Genomic DNA, 7,874 nt, shown 5'->3' with positions numbered 1-7,874 from the left:
ACTCAAGCCTCTCCTTAAACTCCAGCAGCTCTCCATATGTACGGGTATAGCTATCCTTGTAATTTTTCGCCATTTCTCCAGCCAGATTCGCAGCCGCCTCAGCAGCAGTAGCCCAGGACTTATCCTTCTCCAAATCCAGCTCCAGCTTAGCCACCCTAGCATGAAGTTCATCTTTCAAACCCTTAATCCTGTCAAACTTAGCCTTGGCTTCTTCCATAAAAGCCTTAGTGGCACGAACGGGGATTCCTTGATAACCCGGGAAAGGGACACCCCAACATTAGCCACTCGAATACTACTACTCACAACAAAATCAAGATAACGAAGAATTGACACATCATCCAGAGGAATACTACCGTAGGGAGCAATCTGTTCAGTAGTAAAACACACACCATCAAAGTCCTTGGCATTCAGATCATATGAAACAATAGTTTTTTGGTGTTTTGGGGGAGGACCAGCTACAGCGGCAGCACCAGAAGATGGCCGAACTGGGTCAGAAGGAATCATCCGGACTTGAGGAGTCGAAATGATCTTCCTCGGCCTGGAAGCATTAGAAGACAGCTGCTGCACCTGAGAAGATCCTTCCCCCGAAGCCTTTGCCGACAGGTTCTGTACAGCCATCGCCTTTTTAGTCCTACGAAAGGCTTTCATGGAATCAGTTGACTTCACCATTTTTGAAAAAAGGGAAACAGGGAAACAACATCACAAATCCATAAGAGATAAATTGGCAAGTAAACAGAAGAAAGCCATTACAAAATGAAGTCGAACACTACCTAGTTTGGCACGAAGGAGGGAAGGTTCTCCTAGAAACCTCTTCGTGTTCAGATGAAGAGGCTCTCCCCAGTTCTCCTCTAAAACACCAACAATAGCTTGTTCTAATTCACTCAAGCTCTCCCAAGAGTACTTAACTACTACTGGATCCTTTTGCCAAGATAAAGGGAAGGTGGGTTCATTATTTTCATCTAAAAAGAAGCGCCGAGCACCCTCAACAGCTCGGACCTTAAAGTAATAGTTCTTGAAGTCGCGAAAGGACTCTTCATACATAGAAAAAACTTTCTTCCCTTGAGTAGCTTGGAAAAAAATCCAAGAGGCTTTCTTTTTAGCCACCCCAGGCTTTGTCAACACAAAAAGATAACGAAAGAGATTTTGGATAGGTTGGACACCCAATTCCTAACACAACAGTTGGAAAATTTTTATGAAACCCCATGAGATCGGATGGAGCTGAGAAGGGGCTACATTGTAAGACCACAACAGGTCGGTCTTGAAAGTGGTAAAAGGGATGGTGATATTCAACAGACTAAAAAAGTAGTCATAAGCATAGAAAAAGGGTCGTTCCCCCTGAGTTAAGGGAGGAAAACTAACCCTCTCCTCAGGGTCATGTGACACCAACTCATAATTCTTCCCCTCGTCCCTATCACTACAAATCCTATGGAACCTCTTAAGTCTCACACATTACTCGGGGTCAGCCACGGTAACACGCATTAAGACTATGGAGTCCAGCCAATCAGGCATGCCATCAGGGATCTTAGTAGACATCTCAACAATGGTTTTTTGGGAAGACATAGGACAACTATCCCTACAGTAAGAAAAAGAAGAAATGGATTACTACCAAACAACTCAGACAATAAAAAGTAATCAGCAAGTGTCAGATATGGCAGAAAAAGGGAAACCCCATGACTCACGCTAAAGTCCAGGGGCACCCTTTGGAGGCAACAACAAGGTAAGAACCCAGAAAAGAGAAGTCGACGCAAAAATCCATGCCCTAAGCCAGCACTAAATACAAGGTGTTCAATCATCTTTAGGGAAACATCTCTCCATACAAACAGCGAAGGCCATCATCATCACAGGCCACGCAAAAAATATCAAAGAAATCTAGAACCTTTTATCCACCAAAAGTTCAACAAAAAGCTTTGTACAAGAAGAGGTCATGCAAGGGTAAAAAGAGACAGGAATAGCGGCAAGCAAAAAGCCTTAAAAAAAGCAAAACTACCAGAATGCACACATTTTCATCAAACAAGGAGTGACAGGGATAAAGTCACAACGACGATCAGACACAAAGATCCAATCTTTTTGTAGAAAGAAGCAAGCTTCTCAAGAGTGAAACTCAAATCAAAATCAAAATACACAACAGTAAGAGCATGCATAAAAGAACGATCATCAAAGTATAAAAGAAGGAAGACCAACCTGCCGAGGAAAAGGCGATAAATGCTCAGAACAACGACATCAACAAGCGCTTACGAGCGAGGTAAAAGGGAAGCCTGGGGACGTGAAGACAAAGGAAGCAGATGAGTGGAACGCCTCAGCAAATAACCAGAAAAGAGCGAAAGAAAGGAAAAGAGAAACTGAAAAGGATCATTTAAAATTTAAAATAAAATACAAAAGAGGGAAAAAAAGAAACGGCAAAGGGAAATTTAATGAGTTTTTAAACCCTCCCACGTTCCCAAGGAAGCACAACGCACACTACAATCAAAAAGGAAAGAAACGCTTCGCATACAAGTAAAAGCAAGCCTGCCAGAAGTTACACAAGAAATTAACCAAAATTGAAATGCCCGAGCATGACTTCCTCAAAGGGGTTGAAGTTTAAAAAGACACAACCTCAAAGGAAAGATCGAACTGGAGTAGGGGCCCTATTCGTACTCTAGGTCGAGCTATGTGACCTGGGTTGACTGAAGACAAGAGCAACCGATCTCTTAAGGTTGGACTGCCACTGACCTCTCCTTAAAGAGTTCGGCTAAATTACCATGAAGGCCCAAGTAGGCCCAGACGAAGGAACGCAGCCCAGACGAAGGAGCGCAGCCCATTCTAACGGTGACTAAGCCCTAAAAGATAAGATGACTTCACTCAAAGATAAGATAAGATAACTAATTTATCTTATCTAGAAAGGTCAGCTCACACCAATATAAATACACTGGAGCACCGAGGTATAACTCATACTCTGATTCTACACAAAAACCTGCCAAAAGCATGTGTTAACTTAAGTATCGGAGTCTCTTGCAAGTACCACCACCCACCGGTGATCAAGGATCAGCGGCAATGATAAACCCCGATTTCGTGGTTTATCTTGTGCTTGTTTTAGGGGATTTTATCACCTTTTTCAACATTTATTCAATGAAATAGCATGGTTTTGTAATTCTCCCTTGAATTGTGTTTAAGTGTAAAAACATGCTTTTTAGGTCCTTAAATTGGTCATTTTGATTCACTTTAATTCCATTCGAAGCCTTGATGTGTTTGATAAGTGATTTTAGGTTCATAAGGCAAGTATTGGATGGAAGAAATGAGGAGAAAAGCATACAAAGTAGAGAATGCATGAGGAAACAAGAATTAGGAATGCATCGATGTGAACGCATGCGTACAAGGCGCGCACGCGCCGAAGTGATTTCGCATAGAGACGCGCACAGGTACATGCCGCGTGCGCGCAGATGAAGAAATAGCCAATCGACGCGCACGCGCACATGGCGCGTACGCGCCGATAATAGAATGTGACTCACTTAAAGTCAAAACGCTGGGGGTAATTTCTGAGCTGTCCAGGCCCAATTCCAACCAGTTTCTGAGTGTATTTCATGTAGAATTGAAGTCCAAGCAAAGGGGGAGTAATTAGTTAGTCAACATGAGCCTTTAGTTAGTTTTATAGAGAGAGAAGATCCCTCTTCTCTCCAGAATTAGGTTAGGATTAGGTTAATTTGTCTCGGATCTTGAATTAATTACTTGATTTCATCTTGTTTCTTCTACAATTTCTCATTTCTACATCTTGATTTTCTTAGTTGTAGTGTTAATTTCCATCTTTGCTTTCTTTTGTGATGATGAACTCATGTTGGATTTGGTTTACATTTAATGCAATTTGATGTTGATATTTGTTTCATTGATGAATTAAGTTGTTGATTTACTTTCCTTGCAATTATTAGTTGTTAGATTTGTCATTCTTGCACTTTTACCATGCTTTCCTTTATTACCCACCAAGTGTTTGACAAAATGCTTGGTTGGGCTTTAGAGTAGACTTTGAGCATTCTTGGCTTGGAAGGAGTAATTAGGTAATCTTAACTCATGAAAACCCAACCTATGTTGGTTATCTAGAATTGTTAGTTAATATCATTTCCATTGACTTTAACCGCTTACTAATCCAATTGGTGAGTTGATTAGGACATTTGGATTGAGATTAGCTAATCTTGTTAGACTTTCTCTCATGGAAGATAACCTATATCTTCTTCCATCATTGGGGATGACGTAATAAGATAAATTCTTGTTAAGCATTGCTATGATTAATGATGCCAGGGCATTTTGGCCAATTTCACTGACCTTTTCTTTACTGTTTTAGGGTAGTTTCATGCATTTTCTTAGGAAATAAGCAAGTTTTGGGTAGAATTTCACTTACATCTTGATTCAAGCAAACATTGTGTACTTTACATGATTTCATGAGAATTATGCAAGAATTGAATGACAAATTGGATGATGCATGTCTCATGATTTGGATTAGAACTTTGAGGCACTCTATTACTTGATTTCAGGACAAAGGAAGCAAGGAAGAACCACGTTAGCAGCCACGTTAGTCTAACTAACGTAACCACTAACATGGAATGGGAGCTAGCTTGCAACGTTAATGAGAAAAGTAAACGCCAATAACGCCCTCGAAGCCATCATAGCCCACGTTAAGAGTCACGTTAACTAAGTTAACGTGAACTCTAACGTGGAAGAAGAAAATGAAGCCAACGTTAGTGAAACTCACCTTTGTCACTAACGTTGGACCAAGCTCATATTAGCCACGTTAAGAGCCACGTTAACTCAGTTAACGTGGACTCTAACGTGGGGAAGCAGAAGAATGGCCAACGTTAGTGACACTCACCTTTGTCACTAATGTTGTACTAAGCCAGTTTGAGCCACGTTAGTTGCCACGTTAACTTAGTTAATGTGGAAGCTAACGTGGAGGGAGCAAGAATCGCCAACGTTAGTGACACTCACCTTTGTCACTAACGTTGGAATGAGCCACTATGAGCAACGTTAACTCCCACGTTAACTTAGTTAACGTGGATTGAAGAATGATGAGCCAACGTTAGTGACACTCACCTTTGTAACTAACGTTGGAGATGGCTATCACCACCACGTTAGAAGCCACGTTAACCTAGTTAACGTGAACTCTAACGTGGGAAGTAGGGGCGTTTTGAAACGTTTGTGACAAAGGTAAGTGTCACTAACGTTTTCGAAGATTTGGCAAGCCTACGTTAGAGGTCACGTTAGCCACACTAACGTGAACTCTAACGTAGGGGAGAAGGGAAGATTCTCAACGTTATTGGAAAAGGTAAGTCCCAATAACGTGTGCGAAGGACCAAGAGGCAATGTTAGTGGTCACGTTGGTGCCACTAACGTTGAAGTTAACATGAATTATCCTTTGGTTAGGAACGTTAGTGAAAAAGGTGACTACCACTAATGTTCTCGAACCCACATTTTCACTTAACGTTAACGCCACTAACGTCCTAGGCTAAAAGTCCCTGCCCACTTCATACTTTCTCTCTGCAAGTAAAGCTAAGCCCACTGAAGAAGATAACTACTTCAAACTCAAGATCCAAAGGGCCATATCCAAGATTTGAAGAACCAACTAGAAGATCAGAAGAGTAGTATATATAGGGGTACTTTTAAATGAGAAAGGGGTTGGAAATTTGAGAACTACTCTCTGTATTTTACTTTCTCTGCAGCTTTTAGTTTAATTCTCAGAATGTACTCCCCATCTATGCTTTTCATTCCCAGAGCTATGAACAACTAAACCCCTTTCATTGGGTTAGGGAGCTCTGTTGTAATTTGATGGATCAATATTAGTTTTCATTATTCTTCTTCTATCTTTTCTCTTAATTTTACTAGAAAGCTTTCAATCTTCATTCAATTGGGTAGTTATCTTGGAAAAGAAGCTATTCATACTTGGATCTCTTCGGAACTTTGGAAGAGGAATAAAGAGATCATGCTAGAAATGCTTTTTCATGTTGGACTAAATTGGGGTTTGGATGGATATAATGACATATAATCCTACCAACAGTTTGATTTGAAAATACATGTGGTATAATTAGTGACCATACTTCATCTCTTCTCATGAGCAATTGACCAAGGAATTGGCTATTGATCAAGATTTGAGAGATTGAATTACCAAGAAATTGGAATTCGATCACTTAAGATTGCCAAGGAGATCAATGAATGCATTGATTGAGAAAGAGATGAAAATGAACTTGATCCGGAGAATGCAACATCTCCTAAGCCCAATGAATTCCCCATTTCTGATCTTACCCATTCTCTTTACTTTCTGTTATTTACTTTCATGCTAAACTCCCCTTCCCCATTTAAGATTCTGTAATTTACTTTCCGCTATTTACATTCCGCTCTTTATTTGCATTATTTACGTTTCTGCCATTTACTTTCCCGCCATTAAATTTTCTGCAAATCTCAAATCCAATTCTGCTTAGTTCAACTAGAACATCCCTCTAATTAAAGTTGCTTGACTAATCAATCCCTGTGGGATTCGACCTCACTCTATTGTGAGTTTTTACTTGACGACAATTCGGTATACTTGCCGAAGGAAAATTGTTGAGAGACAAGTTTCTGTGCATCAAGTTTATGGCGCCATTGCCGGGGATTGATTTTGTATCAACAATGATTAAATTGGAGGATAACTAAATTGAGCAATTTTTCTTTTGTTTGATTTAAAATTCTGTTTGAGTGTTTTACTGTCAGTTTAGTTATTTTCTTCCCTTTCCCCTACCCATTTTTCTTAGTTGTTTACAATTCAGTCCACTAACCCACTAACTGTTTGATATATTGCATCAGTCACACTAACAGCAATTCTAACAGAAATACTTTCTGCATCTATTTCCTTGCTTGTGCCTTGTTGGTTGTATGACAGGGAGAAGAAAGCGGGGCTTCAACTTCCTTTGATTCTGAACCTGAGAGGACCTTCCTTAGATTAAGGAGGAAAGCAAGAGGAAAGAGAGTAGTTGGTGCTGAGGAAGAGCAGGAGTATTTTGAACCAAACATGGATGAAAATATGGAGAACCATCATGAAGAAGAGGCTCACAACCATGACACAGAAGGTCTAGAAAATCATGCTGGGCAGGAGAGAAGAGTTTTAGGCTCTTATATCAACCCAAACCCAAGAAACTGTGGGAGTAGCATTCAAAAGTCAACCATACATGCCAACAACTTTGAACTAAAGCCACAGCTCATCACCCTTGTTCAGAACAACTGTTCATTCGTTCGGAGGTGTCCAAGAAGACCCCAACCAACATTTAACCACCTTTCTGAGGATATGTGATACTGTGAAGTCTAACGGTGTTCATCCTGACACCTATAGACTACTCTTATTTCCCTTCTCACTCAAGGACAAGGCATCTAAATGGCTGGAGTCCTTCCCGAAGGAGAGCTTAACAACCTGGGAAGATATGGTGAACAAATTTTTGGCAAGATTCTATCCCCCTCAAAGAATCAACAGGTTGAGAGCTGAGGTTCAAACTTTTAGGCAACAAGATGGTGAGACTCTCTACGAAGCATGGAAGAGGTTTAAGGACCTGACAAGAAGGTGTCCACCAGATATCTTCAATGAATGGGTGCAACTGCACATTTTTTATGAAGGCCTCTCCTATGAATCAAAGAAGGCAGTAGACCACTCATCCGGGGGATCTCTGAACAAAAAGAAGACCATTGAGGAGGCCATAGATGTCATTGAGACTGTAGTAGAGAATGACTACTTCTATGCTTCTGAAAGAGGCAACACTAGAGGAGTGATGGAGCTAAACAATGTGGATGCACTGCTGGCCCAAAACAAGCTTATTACCAAGCAGCTGGCTGACCTCACCAAGAAGATGGAGAGGAACCAAGTAGCAGCAATCACCACCTCATCAACAACC

At 40.8% G+C, this 7,874-nt stretch overlaps 1 non-coding gene across 1 annotated transcript; it reads right to left on the bottom strand.

The window, feature by feature from the left end:
* Positions 1-7,457: 7,457 nt before the first annotated feature.
* LOC148577664 (small nucleolar RNA R71) lies at positions 7,458-7,564 on the bottom strand. Its single transcript, XR_015904143.1, has one exon. It is a non-coding gene; the product is annotated as a small nucleolar RNA R71 (small nucleolar RNA).
* Between the last annotated feature and the right edge of the window lie 310 nt (positions 7,565-7,874).

Source organism: Arachis ipaensis, chromosome B1 (genome assembly GCF_059453495.1).
Source record: "Arachis ipaensis isolate K30076 ecotype BB chromosome B1, ASM5945349v1, whole genome shotgun sequence".
Taxonomy (NCBI): Eukaryota; Viridiplantae; Streptophyta; class Magnoliopsida; order Fabales; family Fabaceae; genus Arachis; species Arachis ipaensis.
Note: the sequence above shows the minus strand (reverse complement) of the source record. Positions and strands in the feature narration are given on the sequence as shown.